Genomic DNA, 18,275 nt, shown 5'->3' with positions numbered 1-18,275 from the left:
GCATCTGTGGACTTTAATTTCTTCAGAATCATTCATTATGCTGTTAAGGGTATGCCAGCAAAGCTTTATAGAGCTATTTAATATACCAAATGCTTTTCAGAGAAATGCAATTTAAATACTGTGCTTAACATATTTTACTAAGAAACAAAAATATTGGATTATTGTTCTAGAATGTCGTTGTGTGTTGCTGTTTTATATCTATACAATATATAACCCTATATTCATGGAGACTGTTGCCACACTAGAGACAGGCATGGCCTCTTTGGAGCTCAGAGCAGGTGGCCATCAGGAAGCCAGTCTTAAGCTTGCTCCTGACTCTCTAGGACCTGGGACAGAGTCCTGCACTCCTTGGCCTCGTGTTTCTATTGGTAACGTAGGGACAGTAATACTCACCTACCTCGCGTGGATGTTGTCACGGTAGGAAATATTTATAACTTGTTTTGAAATCAAAAGAACCTATATAAATGCTAAGCATTGTGATGTATAATCTTTTTCTTGAAATAATCTTTGTGGTATCCTGATATAATCCATACCAGGTTCTCCCAGAGAACCTACAAGGGAAAACAAATCCATAGCCTCCAGCCGCAAATGTGGGTGAACACAGTAACTCGAAAACCCCGCTGGAGATTAGGATTGTCATCATCACTTTGATGGCGCATTTTGTCGGGTCACTTCGGCATAAATAACATCCACACGAAGCCAGACATTGTGCTGGGGATCGTTCCTTAGGACCGACATGTACGTGTGTTTTCAGAGCAGGGAAAAACAATCTCTATTATTTTGTGTATCCAGAGACTTGCTTTCTACTTCACCAGGTAGAGTCATGGAAGAACCTATGAATCTCATCCAGTGGGTTTGATTGGTTGTGGAAGCGCCATTGTTTGTCAGCTAGTGGTCACGTAGTTCTTTTCTTGTTGCTCCCAAGATAGGCTTTACTGAATATTTGGCCAGTCAGTGAAGAGAGCTGGGAGAGAGCGCACGATTCTTAACAAAATTCTTCACCAATAATGGCCGGGCCATAAGATTCTAAATATTGACCGTATACCCAGTCCTTATTTGAGTAGGTGGCTAGCCTGCCAATCATCTCAGTAAAATAAAGGTGGCTTTGGAAATTATTTTTAAAAGGAAGAAAAAAGAACGAGCAAAGAGTAGGCATGGAGACAAACATACCAAGTTCCATTCTGGGCAAAGAAAAGCAACCGGGGCTACGTTTGAAAAGGGCATCGAAGGGGAGAGGTGTCGCTGCCTCCTTGTTAGTTCTCAAGTATCACCCGGAGTGTGTGTCACAGCTGTGGGACAAGCGTTGGCTTGGCGTAATGGGGCCCCTATCATTGTCCCTCACTTCCACATGTGATAGGAGAGAATGGCATCCTTTATAAAATGGCCACCATTGCCATTTCCCTCTGAGCCCATCAATACAGTGGCACCAGGAACTGTGTCCTGGGACTTTGTGCCACCAGCACCAGCAGCAGCAGAGCCCTTCCTGGCCCAGCGGTCTACCCCCTCAGCCAGGTCGCTGACTTCAGGAGGCAGCACTGGCCTCCAGGCCGCCAGGAAAACAGCCCCTGAACAGAGAGTGTCATAAATGGGCCCATGTCTCCTAACAGAACATTTAATTTGGCAGGACTTTCTTTTGCATTTGGATGCTTTATCTACCCTCCTAAAAGTGGCCTTCCTCTCTTTCCGACTCTGTGTGCAAAACAGACAACTTCTATCCCACCCCCTCCCCAACAGACACTCCACTAGTTATTTCCCAAGAGAAAAAGCAAAGCAGAACAAAACCACTTTAATTCGAGACAATCTGACAGATGTCCTTGCCAGAAATTAGGAGGAACCTAGCCTCCAGTTTCTTTTCCTCCATAAATATTCCAGGAGTTATTTCCCAAAGGGGAAAAAGAATGCAAACACCATTCAAGACCGTAGTTTAGATTCCTGTGCCACTTACATCAACCTAGTGCCTTATTTATTCTCAAGCATTGATTTTAAACGGTGGTTCACTCTGTGAGAACACTTACGCTTACCGCGTGGTCCAGTAAGAACTTCTCGTGGGTCTTCCGGTCAAAAACACGTGTCAGTGTCAACAGCTTTCATGTAGCCTGCTCTCCTCCTAAGCCACCCAGTGCTGACCACCCCCAAGTCATTGACACACACCGTCAGACATCAGCACTGTTGGCCTCCTCTGTGCTGTCACTGGCCTCTGGTGCATCCGCTAACTGAATCACAGCTTATCAAACCACCGGAGAGGAAGTGGAATCTTCTGGATCATATCCATGCTCTGTGAATGCCACACTTTAAGTACCTGAAAATGACAGAAGCGAGGCACACTGAAAATGTCCCCACTTTAAAGGACCTCGTAAAGAGATGTTGGCAGACTTCCAAAGTCTCGTGGAACATAGAATGGAAACTAGTATCTAAAAGTCAAAGCAGACCCAGTAAAAGAAACAAAAGAGCCGTGAACACTGTGTCTGTGGAGATCTGGGCACCTTTTTCTATGCGGGCTGTATCTGTTTTATTGTTTGTCTCACTTCTCAAGTGGCTCTTGGTGAGACGGGTGTGATCACATTGTTGGTTGATCTCGCCCTTAGAAAACTGTGTTTTGTCACTGCAGTTGCTGGTTTGTTCAAAGTGCCTCGCTGAACCTGGGACTGACAGAAGCCCATTTCCCACCAGCCTGTGGCTATTTTCAAGTGACTGATTCATTCTGAGTTCTCTGTTTGTTTTTAGAAACTTCTATTGAACTAAATTCCAGGGAAAAACAAAACAAAATAAAAAGACTATAAGAATTTCTCGATAAGATCAGACCCAGGGTCCGTCTGTCTCAGGAATTCTACCCCAGAATCTGCCTTTTTTTCATATGTATAATCACTTGTGTGACTTTCTCTGTCCAGAATTCATCCCATTATCATCAACACTTAAGGGATGTAAAAAGCTGCCTTCACTTGTGATGGAACAGTTACCTTCTGCAATGAAAGAGACTTTGCTATTGGTTATTCAGACTCAGTCCCTAATGAACAGCCCCAAACATTGTGGACGAATGTTCAATTCTTTGGATTTCTGTACTTATTCTCAATGAACTGGTGCACTTTATTGTAAGCCTTTTGAAGGAGAGATTCATATAATGTCCATTTGGCCTAAGGTAGAGTGGATAAATGAACCCATAGTCAGCATTTTTCCATTTGCTATGATTTAGCTTTTTTTTTTCCTTTTTCTTTTTTATGCTGATAACCAAATAGCTATTCATCATTTTTACCTTATTGATTTAAATTGACAGAGGATTTTTAATAGCCCCGAAGTCAACCCCAGTTCATTGTCTGCCTTTCTCGTTTGAGAGAATTCTCACCAGTGGCTGAATTATGAAGATATTGCTTTTATGGTGACTAGATAGGTATTCTTTAGAAGCTTCTTGAAGTAGTAAAAACCAAACTTTCTTATTTTTGACCCATCAGCAAGCAGTCTGGTACTTACAGCGTTCTAAAAAAGGTCACCGACCATGTCCACTTCCTTTGGCAATTTGCTGGAAAGAAATGGGAGACTTAGTAGGCTATTCTGCATTTTCTTCTGTTATGTTCAACTACTAAACTTCTGATTCTGTTACAAAGGATATCTTGGATTTTTAATGTTTCTTTATGTAAATAGGACAAAGTTGTACCTGGACATATCTATACTATTAACCTTAAGATCCCTAAATAAATCGGTGTGATAAAGGGCTGAATTTGGGGGCAATCATTAAAATTCTCAAGCTTTTCATATAACCAAATGCTCGATTTTTTTCATAAGTAAATATTATATGGTCTTTTCCTTCTGTGAGATGAGGCATTTATTTTTCTCCTCAGCTTCCAGACTGTACACTCTCTCCCTGTGACCGAACAGATATGTGTGGGTACAAGTCTCACGTACTTCCCCACCCACCACACTCTATTCCTTCCAAGCTTCTACCCATAACCAAATACACCTGGTGTCTGCTCACCAGACCCAGACTGAATCTCAGGTCTGGAGGATTCCTTGAAAGCCATCCAAGCCAACTCCTCCAAGTGTACAAATTCTCTTCCTGTGTGGCCACTCAGAAGTTGAGGGCCTACTCACGCCAACACATTGGGAGTGGTTACCACAGTTCCTTTCACAAGACCCACACAGAGTGCAGTGTTGCTGATTTGCTAGAGTAACTTGGATTTGAGATGCCTTATCTCTGAAAGAAAGTACACAGTGGGTACCCCTTTTGTAGATAGAGAAATTCTGAAGAGGCATACTTTTTTAAAGCTGTCATTTGAGAGTTTAACAAAGGCTTAATAAAGCCAACTTGATGAATCTGCAATAGTCAATTATGATTTGATTTTATCAGCAGTTTCTGAATCCTGAAATTGCATGCTTAAAAAAAAAATCTGCCTAACATTCTAATAAGAGACAATTGTGCATGGAGCCAATTAAATCATAGGAAGGGTGAAGATTATTGATGATTTATTTTTACTTCATAGAAAAATTAGTAAGGAAAAAATTCTCCTTGGACAAAATCTGGCTATCAAACCTGCTCCTTCTGGCCTCAGACATGCTGAAAATTGTCAGTTCCATTATGGACTCTCCTGTCTTCCATGGGTGAAATAATCTTAGGAATGGTCAAGAAATTCTGCACTCTTGGTAAGACAGAAACATGGACAGACCTGGTTTCTTTTTTTTTTAATTTTTTTAATGTTTATTTATTTTTGAAAGACAGAGAGAGACAGAGCACAAGCAGAGGAAGGGCAGACACACACACACACACACACACACACACACACAGAATCTGAAGCAGGCTCCAGGCTCTGAGCTGTCAGCACAGAGCCCAATGCAGGGCTCAAAATCATGGACCGCAAGATCATGACCTGAGCTGAAGTTGGACACTTAACCGACTGAGCCACCCAGGCACCCCGACCTGGTTTCTAATTTAGAGTTTCCCCACATAAGTATTCAACAGATCTTGGGAGTATGACCTCAATTTCCAGGATTAAAAATATTGAAATTTTATGTGACTGTCCAATATTAATGGGGAAAGAAGATCTTTAAAGACAACTCAGAAAATATGATCCAACAGCATTCATATGATTCAGAGTTTAATCTACAATTTCACTTACTTTTCCTTAAAAGTGGAGATTATCTGCCCTTTAGAAAGTATACATTATTAAAGGAAATGTTCTCCCCCAAAAAAATGTAATAAGAGAAAGGCAATGTTATAGTTTCAGGGAAGTTATGACATTGGTAGAGCACTTGAAAATCCTTCGTAAGAAAGTGTCAGGGAGGAAAAAAAAAAGCTCTTTCGTCCCCAGCAATAAAGCTGTGTGTTATTATCCATATTTTCTGGGTGGATCTATAGCTTTCCTAGAGTCCTGGACAGACCATATCCATAGCTCCCCCATGAGCAGAGGCACGTTTCTGTCACATGAACACTCCACGTTGGCCACAGCCAACTGTACCGTGACTCAAAGAAACCCAGTTACAGGCTAGGGAGTGGACTAGGAAAAGAGATGTGCCTAGCAGATGGCACCTGGCCCTACCAACCACAGCTCTCCTTTAGGGAGTCTATGAGATGTACAAAGGAAATGGGTAGCAGTAAAATCAGCCAAAATAGAGAAGAGTGAAGTCATTCTAGTGATGCCACCTTAGACCAGTAACAGCAATGCTTCAGGCGAAACACTCAAGAGTTCTTGTTGACTCGCTGCATCTGCTCTCAAGTTACTGGAGTAATGACTGATCCTTGAACAGTGAGGCTGGACTTTGTAGTTACTGGGTTGCTTTCTTATCTTTTATACTTTCTTGTGTATCGACACAAATAAACTCACATTAATTGAGATAACCTGACTGCACGTCTGTTCCTTACCATCCCGAGGGGCCTAACACACTTCCTAAAGTTACAGCTATCCCCAGGATAATATCCTGAAGAAATAACAGAAGGGCTGTGGTAACTGTGTCGTGATTAGATGCAGACCCACACTGGTGATCTCCACAGTAAATCCCCCAGATCCACTCTGTAAGTTTCTGCATCAAACTGATTGTTGCCAAATATCCTGGACTTATAAAGACGAATTGGAAGCATTGAGGACACAGACGAAAAATCCATTCAGGAGATGAGTATACCACAGACACAGGGTTTGTTAGAGCTGGAAGAAAAATTAGGACTCTTGAAGCCCAAAGACATCTTTTTTTAAATATATGAGGAAAATGAGGTGCAGAACACACACACTGAGCTAACTAGAGGCAGATGTGTTATAAATATAGAAATTGTTTTTAAATACATAGTATGATTGACTTAATAAATGCAAAAATTGCTAATAATATGCTGAATATTTGGAGCAAGTGGAAGTTTACAGAGATTTGTGGGTGATGGTAGTCACACTACCCCTAAGCAGAAGACGGGCCTTCACAACGCCATGACAGGGATCAGATGAAGCGGGGCAGGGTAAAGGCATATTCAGCCTGGCGTCTCTTCCTACTAAATTTGGGTAGGGATTTATAATATCAGAAGAAGGTCAACAGTTGTGTGTAGTAAGCCCATTGTGGACACTTGTTCAAAAGTGAAAAGAATGCCATAAAAACTACCATTTAATTTATGGATTGAAAACAAAGTTCTTATTTTGAAGTTTGTCACTCAGCCAGTCAGCTTGTAGTCATCTATATGAAAAGGATGCGTGAGATAGATTCTTTAACGTCTACTGACAGTCAAGTCTTGCTAGTTGTTGGTATGGTCATGTAATCAGGGAAGCCTAATCACGTTGTGCCACAGTGTGATGCTCGGTTGCGTGCATCAATTTAGCTGGGTGACAGCCCCCATGTGTTCAGTAAACACTAACCTAGGAGTTGCTGAGGAGATATTTTGTAGATATGATTAAAGTCTACCGATGGTTTTGTTTAAGGAGGATTGTTTCATATCTGGCTGGGCCTGATTCAGTCAGGTAGAGAGGCCACAAGAGCAGAACTAAAGGTGTCCTAATGGGAAGAAATTCGACCTGTGCACTGCAGCACCAGCTCCTACCCAAGTTCCTGCAGTCTGTTCCACAGCCTGCCCTGGGGATTTCAGCCTTGCCTAGTCAGCCCCACTAAAGATAGGCCAGTCCTTTGCAATAAGTCAATCTCTCTCTCTCTCTCTCTTTCTCCCCCACCCCACCTAATAAGTGTGTACCCTATTTGTTCTATTTTTATGGCAGAACTCAGACTGATAAGCATGGTGATAATCCCAAAATCTTAGTGGCTTAAAACCACAGAGGTTTTATTGTTATTATTTGCACACTTTTTTTATTTGAGTATAGTTGACACACAAGGTTACATTAGTTTCAGGTATACAACTTAGTGATTTGACAAGGTTATACGTCATGCTGTGTTCACCACAGGTATAGCTACCATCTGTCCCATTACATCTATCACCTCACATCTGTCAGAATAGCTGAAATAGAAGAAACAAGTGTTGGTGAGAATGTGGAGATAAAGGAACCCTCTTGCATATTGCTGAGAATGCAAACTGGTGCGGCCAGTATGGAAAATAGTATGAAGTTTTCTCAAAAAATTAAAAATGGAAATGCCATAGGATCCCATAATTCCACTATTGGATATTTATCCAGGGAAAACAAAAACACTAACTCAAAAAGATATGTGCATTTCTATATTTATCACAGCATTATTTACAATAGCTAAGATGTGGAAGCAACCTAAGTGTCCATCAATAGAGGAATGAATAAGGAAAATGTGGTATACACATGATGGAATGTTACACAGCCATAAAAAGGATGAGATCATGCCATTTGCAACAACACAGATGGACCTAGGCCACTCAGGGACCCAAGCTGACAAAGCCAATATTGGTGGTCACTGTATCAGAGGGAAAGGAGACCCCTGGAGGGTCTTACATCAGCAAGCAATTAAATTCTGGCCAGGAAGTAACACATGCCCTTTTTCTCACAATATAATGGCCACACTTGTCACGTAATCTCAACCAGTCTAATGCTAAGAAGTCCAATCCTATCGTATTTCTGGAATGGCGGAGAGTCCAAAATATTTAGTGAATAGTATTAATGACTAACATAGTTAATTAGAAACATACCAACTTATCAATGAGCTTCTCATTTACACTGAGGACAAATTTATGGGAATGAAAATTAAGGAATATTTAAGAATATAAAGAATACAAGAATTCTAGGATCAGAATGACTCTCTAAGAAAGGATGAATGGAAACAAAACAGAATACCTTAACCTTTGGTGTTGGTGATGTTAAAAGAAAAAAATCGACCCTGAAAACTTTACTCAGAGATGTCAACAAACTGACTTCATGCTTACACAAAGGCAAAAATAATCCTGGATGTAAGGGATTCAAATTGCTTTCTTTTATGTGGTCATGGCTTCTAGATATCTATGTAGGTGAACTTCATTGTCAACATCTAAGATAACAGGTAAATAAAAGCATAACTAAAGAGAAGCATGTTCTCAATTGAGCTTTGTGAGTGTCTCCAAAGTCTTCTGATACAAGGATCCTCAGTTGATGTGTGTGTGGCAGCTTCCTTTACTGTGTAGGTTGGCTGCTCACAAACCTTTGTCTCATTTTCTTCATGAAATAAAACCATCTATTTTTTAAATATGTGTTTCCCTCCTCTTTTAAACAAATAATGTATCCTAAACATATATTACCAATTCTCTTAAAATTATATCCCAGGAAGCAAAGGGCCTTTCATCAGGATGTCATATATTGCCTACGAAACTTATAGTTTATTCCAATTCATCCAGGTTTTAAGAGATAAAAATGCAACAAAATGTATTCGTTTTATGTGTGAAATAACACATATGGGAGAACCATTCGATGTAACTAACATTTCTGAAACACCAATTCTCTGCAGTACTGGAGTTGGTGCTATGGAACAGATGAGTTCATAACAGAACAATGAGTGTGCTTGTCCTCAAAGGAACTTATAATCCAATATGGAAAGCATACCCAAACATGGGATCCCTCCAGTTGGAGCAAATAATTCTCTAACATTTGCCTACCACAGTGTAGTTAAAAATAATCCAATCCAGAATGTTTTCCCAAAGACCCAGGAAAGAATAGGACAGTGAGGGGACATAAGTGTGTCAAAGCTGACCCACTCACTTACATGGACACATTCCTTTCCATGAACCCAGCTATATGTGCCCCACAACTATCTCACTTGCCTCCACTGTCATGAGCCAAGGCACACTAGGGGTTATGTGGTGGGAGCAGTCCACCCTACATCCTTACATTGTATACAATAGGGAACCTTTTTTATTGAAAATGTAAAACAGAGAATACCTAAAATCATCTGCTTTTTAGTATGATAATCGCTATTAGAAATTTTTAACAATGTCAATGACAGAATACTCCTGTTCGGGAAAAAAATTTTTTTTGTTGGTCTAAATTTTAGCCAAGTGACTACATCTAGAAGGGACAGCTCCCACTGCCCTGCTCTTGGTATATACAATACTGTTCATGGGTGATGCTCTTTTTCAGTTTCTGGTAAAGGGTAAAAACAATGAGCATTAATTGTACCAATCCCAAGTAAAATCTGTGTTTATTCATTTATTCAACAAATATCTAACAATCCTGTATTGTTTCCAAGTTCTGTGTTGAGTGCTAGCCATACCAAGATGAATAAGATAGTTTCTGCTCTTGGGACCTCAGAGTGTAGGGGGAAAAAGAAAGAAAAAATTGAAATGTTATATTTAAAACTTAAAGAATACTTTGCTTCCTACCGTGAGAGAATAGGTAGTACTGATCAATCCATTTGCAGAAAACAACTAGAAAAGCTGGAAAAAGATTAAATACTACATTTGTTTGAATGCATCAGAGATACACCAAGACAGGGAGGAAAACTGCATGATCAAAATCTGAGAGAGAAAACCAACAGATATGAGTTAAGAATTTGCAGGCACTTTTCTTCAGAGGAATCTGCTGATTCTAAAAGCACGGATGCTGATCAGAGTTTTCAATGGACTCAAGGGACTAGAAATACAATACTGGAAATAAGATTCACCAAGTAAGATGGGCTCTTACAAGCTGCAGTCTTACAGTTGGGATTCTGAAGGATAATACACAAGGAGTAAAGATGAACTGGAAACAGACCAGCCCTATCAGGAGACTTCCAATGGTCCCTATCTCTGAAGTCAGATGGTTTGGTGTTGTTATTCCTTCCAGCTTAGCCACTTACATTTTCAAAACCAATGAAAGATATGAACCCATAGATTCAAAAATTCTCATGAGTCCCAAGGAAAATGAATACAAAGAAAACCACTCCTAGTGAAACAGCTAACTACCAACACAAATTAGACAGATTTTTTTGAAAAATACATATTACCTTTAAAGAAGTAACAAGAATGATGGCTGAGTTCTCAACAAACAACGGATTCCAGAAGACAGTGGAGTGAGTAATAACTTCAAAGTGCTTAAATAAACGCCACCCTGAATTCTTTACACAGGAAAAAATATTCTCAAAAGATTATGAGGAAGTTAATTTTCAAGCAAAGAAAACTTAAGGTTTTGTCACTCACCAAAAGAAACACTAAAGGTTCTTCCTCATTCAGAAGGCAATGAACCAAGATGGAAGCCTTGAGATTCAAGACAGAATGAAAATTAACAGAAAGAGTTGGTATGTGGACACATTCAAACAATTGGACTGTGTAAGTAAATATTTATTTCTTATAGCAATACAACCTGGTGAGCATGGGGAAGTGAGAAGTAAATAGAGTTCAACTGTCCTAAGGGCCTTGCGTTGTCCAGGAAGGAATGAAGGCATTTATTTATTTCAGATCTTAGTAAATCAAGAATGTACATTATAATCTATAGGGTAATCATTAAATGAGTAATCAAATGATATATGGCCAATAAGCTAGTAAATGGGAGGGAGGCAGATTAAAAAATAATTAATTCACTAGAAGGCAAGAAGACAGACAAAGGAACACAGCAGAGTGCAGACAAACAGAAAGTGATAACAAGATATGTTAAACCAAATTTACTCATAATGACCTCAATTTAATTTTTTTCCTATTTATTTTTTTTTCACCATGGTAAGTGTCCTCTTTAATCGCTATCCCCTATCGCCCCCATCCCCACACCCACCTTCTCTCTGGTAACCATCGGTTTGTTCTCTACAGTTAAGAGTCTGTTTCTTGGTTTGAGTCTCTCTTTTTTTCCTGCTTTGCTCATTTGTTTTGTTTCTTAAACTCCACATATGAGTGAAATCATATGGTCTTTCTCTAACTTATTTCAGTTAGCGTTATACTGTCTAGCTCCACCCATGTTGTTGCAAATGGCAAGATTTCATTCTTTTTTATGGCCAAATAATATTCCATTGTATGTTGTGGAATATAATATACCACACCTTCTTTATTAGTGGACACTTGAGCTGCTTCCATAGTTTGGCTATTGTAAATAAGGTTTCAATAATCATAGAGGTGTGTGTATCCCTATGAATTAAAGAACAAGGTGGGAGAATCCACCATACTAGATATCAAGACATTATAAAGCTACAAAGTTAAGATAAAGTGGTATTGGTGCAAGAATGAACAAATAAAAAATGAATAGACAAATGCAACACAACAAAAAAATCAAGGAAGAGACCCATGCATGTATACACAATTGGTTTACAACAAAGGAAGCACTGCAAAGAAAAAATTTACTTTTCAATAAAAGATGCCAATATTAAGAAAAAACAAAAAAGGAAGGAAAGAAAATTGACCCGTACCCCACAGTATACGGAAAATCAATTACAGGTGCATGGTGAATCTAAATGTAAAAAGCAAAACAATGAAGTTTCTAGAAAATAACATAGGAGGACATCTTCATGTACTTAGAATGGGGAAAGATTTCTTGCACAGAACATATAAACCACTCAAGGAACCATATGAAGGAAGTTACATGTTAAATTGAGCGACACTAAAATTAAGAAATTCCATTTATCAAATTACACCATTGGGAGAATAAAAAAAAAAAAACAAGCCACAGAGTGGGAAAAGCTATATACAAAGAATAAGCATCAGAAAAAGTGATATGCAATTAGCCAATAAATATATGAAAAGGTGCTCATCTCTTTAATAAATGGACAATGCAAATTAAAACCACATTTAAATATATGACATCTACCAAACTGGCTAAAATTTAAAAAACTGACAACACTAGCTTTGGTGAGACTGTGGAGCACCCAGAACTTTCCTACACTGCTAAGAAGAGTGTAAATTGTTACAACCACTCTGGTAAACTGTCCTTATCTTTTAAGCTGAACACACACATTCCTGTCACCTAGTAATGTTATTCTTAGGTGTAAAAGCAATGGTTCTATATGAACACAATTGAAAGAACAACACTATTCATAATAGCCAAAAAAAAAAAAAAACCCAAAAACAAAAACAAAAAACAAAACCATCCACAGTAGGATGGATAAATTTGGATGTGTTCATATATAGAAGTACTAAAAAGTAATGAGAATGAATGAACTAACTACAGCTACATTAACACCATGGCTGAATCTCACATAGTGATGACCAAAAAAGCCAGAAATACACGCAAAAAATACTTATATTATGTACCCATTGACCTGAAGTTCAAAACTCAGCAAAAAGAACCTGCTGTCGTCAGGATGGTGGTCACCTTTGGTTGGGTAGTGAGCCAGAGAGCATGAGGGAGGGTTCCAGGGGGCTCAGACCACCTGGTGTTGTGTGACAGATCAGAATTTGAAGTCAGGTTTCCTGTCTCCCCAACTTGCACTTTCTTGTTTTAGGAACCTACCTGGTCTAACACTGCCTAGCATGGCACCAATTTATTCTAATAATGTTCCCGAAATATTTGCCTTAAATTAATATATAAATATAGGATAATTCACAAGTACCCTCTTAATATACTCATTTGTCAACTCTAAGCACCATTAGGTTCTCTCAACCAATGAAGGCTAATTTATTTTATGTGAATTTGAAAAAGTATGATATAAAATATAAAGTCTTTATCAACAACCAAATTATAGAAAGAGACCATATGTCCATCAACTGATGAGTGGATAAAGAAGATATATATATACATATATATATATATATATATATATAATGGAATACTACTCAGTGATGAAAAAGAATGAAATCTTGCGTGGATGGAACTAGAGTGTATTATGCTAAGTGAAGTAAGTCAGTCAGAGACAGACAAATATCATATGACTTCACTCATATGTGGAATTTAACTCATATGCAGATGAACATAGGGGAAGGGAAGGAAAAATAAGATAAAAACACAGAGGGAGGCGAACCATTAAGAGACTCTTAAATACAGAGAACAAACTGAGGGTTGCTGGAGGGGAGCAGTGGGGGTTGGATTAAATGGGTGATGGGCATTAAGGAGAGTACTTAGGATGGGTCCTGGGTGTTATATGTAAGAGGTGAATCACTGGGTTCTACTGACACCAAGACTACACTGTATGTTAACTAACTTGAATTTGAATTTATATATATATATAGTCTTACTTTATACAAGTGGCAGGCCGACTTCTAAAATGGCAGATGATCTCATGTCCCAGTATTCACACTTGTACATTTAATGAGGCAAGCTGTCCTGTCAGCAGACAGGTCTACATGGCAAGCACTTGAGGGCTGAGGGCAGCCCCTTCAACCAACAGTCAACAAGGAGCTGATACCCTCAGTCCAACTAAACCCCAGCAACAACCTCACACATGAGCAGATTATTCCCCAGTCTCGCCTGGGAGAGACCCCCAGCCTCAACCTATAGCAGCCCTGTGAAATGCCCTGAAGCAGAGGGCTCCGCTCAACTGTGCTCGGATCCCTGACCTATAAGGACCTTGACATAATAAACGTGTGTTGCTTTAAACCACTACATTTTGGGTTGATCTGTGACACAGTAAGAGATAACTAATAGAGTACACAGCTGAAATAATACAAAGTCTCCACCTCCTGCCCTCCTGCTGCCCCAATCCTTTTTTTCATTGCAAGAACCATAATTACAAAGTTCAAGGCTCAGTGAATTTTGATCTGTTTATCCTTTTGCCTCATGGAATTACATGGAGAACAGGCTCACATGCGGAGGACTCTGATTCTTTTTTTCCTTTAATTTTAATTCCAGTTAGTTAACATATAGTATTATATTAGTTTCAGGTATACAATCTAGTGATTCAGCAATTCCATACATCAACCGGTACTCATCAGGACAAGTGCCTTCCTTAATCCCCATCACCTATTTCACCCATCCTCCTACCCCCTCCCTCTGGGGACCATCAGTATGTCATCTATAGTTAAGAGTCTGTTTCTTGGCTTGCCTATCTCTCTCTCTTTTTTCCCCTGTTCTCATTTGTTTTGTTTCTTAAACTCCACATGTGGATGAAATCTGACTGACTTATTTTGCTCAGCATAATAGTCTCTAGCTCCACCCACGTTGTTGCAAAAGGCAAGATTTCATTCTTTTTGTGGCTGAATACTATTCCATTGTATATACATACAATGTATATCCATTTATCTATTAGCAGACACTTGGGCTGCTTCCATAGGTTGGCTAATGTAAACAAATATTGCTATAAACATAGGGGTGCATGTATCCCTTTGATTTAGCATTTTTGTATTCTCTGGGTAAAAACTCAGTAGTGTGATTCCTGGATGGTAGGGTAGTTCTATTTTTAACTTTCTGAGGAACGCTCATACTGTTTTCCACAGTGGCTACGCCAATTTGCATTCCCATCAACAGTTCAAGAGGGTTTCCCTTTCCCCACATCCTCACCAACACTTGTTTCTTGTGTTTCTTATTTTAGCCATTGTGACAGGTTTGAGGTAAATCTCATTGTAGTTTTGATTTGCGTTTCCCTGATAAATGAGGGTGAGCATCTTCTCATGTGTCTGTTGGCCATAGGGATGTCTTCTTCAGAGAAATATCTGTTCATGTCTTCTGCTCATTTTTTAATTGGATTATTTGTTTTTTTGGGTGTTACATTTTATAAATTCTTTATAGATTTTGGATACTAACCCTTTATCAGATATGTCATTTGCAAATATCTTCTCCCATTCCTTGAGTTGCCTTTAGTTTTGTTGATTGTTTCCTTCACTGTGCAGAAACTCATTGTTTTGATGTAGTCCCAATAGCTTATTTTTGCTTTTATTTCTTTTGCTTCACAAGGCATATCTAGAAAGAAGTTGCTATGACCGATGTCAGAGAAATTATTGCCTGTGTTCTATTCTAAAATTATTGTGATTTCAGGTCTCATATTTAGATGTTTTTTTAAAGTTTATTTATTTATTCTTGAGAGAGAGAGAGAGAGAGAGAGAGAGAGAGAATGACCAAGCATGAGCAGCAGTGGAGAGGCAGAGAGAGAGGGAGAGAGAATCCCAGGCAGACTCTACACTGTCAACACAGAGCCTGACACAGGGCTCAAACTCATGAACCAGTGAGCTCATGACCTGGGCCAAAACCAAGAATCAGGCACTTAGCCAACTGAACCACCCAGGTGCTCCTCACATTTAGGTTTTTTAATCGATTTTGAATTTATTTATGTGTATGGTATAAGAAAGTGGTCCGGCTTCATTCTTTTGCAAGTAGCTGTCCAGTTTTCTCTGTTGAAGACGTTGTCTTCTCCCTATTGGATATTCTTTCCTGCTTTGGTAAGGATTAATTTACCATATAATTGTGGGTTTATTTCTGGATTTTCTATTCTGTTCCGTTGATCTATATGTCTATTTTTATGCCAATATCATATCGTTTTGCCTACTATGACTTTGTAATATAACTTGAAGTCCAGAATTGTGATGCCTCCAGCTTTGCTTTTCTTTTTCAAGATTTCTTTGGGTATTTAAGGTCTTTTGAGGTTCCATACACATTTTATGATTGTTTGTTCTAGCTGTAAAATGTTGTTGGTATTTTAATCAGGATTGCATTGAATGTGTGGATTGCTTTGAGTAGTAGGGACATTTTAACAGTATTTGTTCTTCTAATCCATGAGTATGGGATGTTTTTCCATTTCTTTATGTTGTGTTCACTTTCTTTCCTTAGTGTTTTATAGTTCTCAGAGTACAGGTCTTTCACCTCTTTGGTTAGGTTTATTCCTAGACATCTTACTATTTTGGGTGCAATTGTAAATGGGATTGTTTTCTTAATTTCTCTGTCTGCTACTTCATTATTGGTATATAGAAATGCAATAGATTTCTGTACATTGATTTTGTATCCTGTGACTTTGCTGAATTTATTTATCAGTTCTAGCAATTTTTTGGCAGAGCCTTTTTCTAGACAGACTATCATTTTATCTGCAAATAGTGAGCATTTTACTTCTTCCTTACCAATTTGGATGCCTTTTATTTCTTTTTGTTGTCTGATTTCTGTGGCTATGATTTCTAGTACTATGTAGAATAAAAGTGGTGAGAGTGAACATCCTGGACTTGTTTCTGGCCTTAAGGGAGAAGCTCTCAGTTCTTCCCCATTGAGGCATATCATCTGTGGGTTTTCCATATGTGGCCTTTACTGTGTTGAGGTATGTTCCTGCTAACCCTACTTAGTTGAGGGTTTTTATGAAGAATGGATGTTGTACTTTGTCAAATGCTTTTCCTGCATCTATTGAAATGATCAGGTGGTTCTTATTTTTTCTCTTATTGATGTGGTGTATTACACTGATTGATTTGTAAATATTGAGCCATTCTTGCAACCCAGGAATAAATCCTACTTTATTGTGGTGAAGCATTTTTTTTAATGTATTGTTGGATTAACTTTATTAGTATTTTGTTGAGGATTTTTGTGTCTATATTCATCAGGGATATTGGCCTGTAGTTCTCTTTTTTAGTGGAGTCTTTATCCGGTTTTGGTATCAGTGTAAGGCCAGTCTCAAAGAATGGATTTGGAAGTTTTCCTTCCTTTTCTATTTTTTGGAATAGTTTGAGAAGAATGGGTATTAACTCTTCTTTAAATGTTTGGTAGAATTTGTCTATGAAGGCATCTGGTTCTGCAATTTTGTTTGTTGGAAGTTCTTTGATTGATTACTGATTTAATCTCCTTGCTGGTAATTGTTATGTTCAAATTTTATTACTTCTTCCTGATTTAGTTGTGGTAAGTTATGTTTCTAGGAATTTATCCATTTTTATAGGTTATCTAATTGGTTCACATATAGTTTTTCATAATATTCTTTTATTTTATTTATTTATTTTTAAAGTTTATTTATTTTGGGGACAGAGAGAGACAGAGCATGAAGAGGGGAGGGGCAGAGAGAGAGGGAGACACAGAATCGGAAGCAGGCTCCAGGCTCTGAGCCATCAGCCCAGAGCCTGACACGGGGCTCGAACTCACGGACCGCGAGATCGTGACCTGAGCTGAAGTCGGATGCTTAACTGACTGAGCCACCCAGGCGCCCCCATAATATTCTCTTATAAATGTTTGTATTCCCGTGGTGTTGGTTGTTAAATTTCTCCTCTCTCATTTGTGATTTTATTTATTTGAGTCCTTTCCTTTTTTCTTGATAAGAGGACTTGCATTCTTTTTTTCTTTTTGTTTTTTAAGTAGGCTTCACATCCAGCATGGAGTCCAATATGGGGCTTGAACCAACAACCCTGAGATCAAGTCCTGAGCTGAGATCAAGAATCAAACACTTAACTGGCCAAGCCACCCAGGCATCCAAAGATGACGCTGATTCTTAAATACATCAGAACTTCTACAGTTTACTAGAGAATTGTTGTGCTGCTGGTGTTTTCTGTTATTATAACTTATGACTGAAGCATCTTTTTCCTTTGTTTTCCATGAGTTTCTGAGAGGCTGTCTTGAATATTTACTGATTCCGTTGGGATCCTAAAGAACAGTGAATTACGGTCTTCTCCATAAACACTAAGGTGAGGAATTCAGCCTGGAAAAAAACTTTAACACCTCAAAACTGTAAAGAGTACATGCATGACTAAGATGCGAGAAATGAAAACGGAGCATTTTGAAAAGAAGATGGGGAAGGACTGTCCAAGCTGGGGAAGAGGCTGTGAACTAATGGAGACAGGGATGGCTGAGCCAAACCTGAGTCACGTTTCCATCACAGAGCACTGAGCAAATGTTCAGCCCAGCTGTGCTGGTGTTTAAATAAAAATATATGTTCTATCTGGATCTCTTTTTTACTCTTTTATAGTATTCAAGAAAAAGGTCGTAAATTAAAAAAAAAATCAGCATGTAAGATAGACAGCAGGTTTGGAGGATTGTTTTTACCTAGTGATCATCCTCTCTTGTGCCTGATGCTTTTAAGCAGCTGAACTGGGTAGCTACACGGTGACACTCACATAGACATGATTGCACTTAAATTAAACCTGAACT

Source organism: Lynx rufus, unplaced genomic scaffold (genome assembly GCF_022079265.1).
Source record: "Lynx rufus isolate CCGP_SWC_20201006 ecotype Redwood Valley unplaced genomic scaffold, mLynRuf1.p SCAF_15, whole genome shotgun sequence".
NCBI lineage: Eukaryota > Metazoa > Chordata > Mammalia > Carnivora > Felidae > Lynx > Lynx rufus.
Note: the sequence above shows the minus strand (reverse complement) of the source record.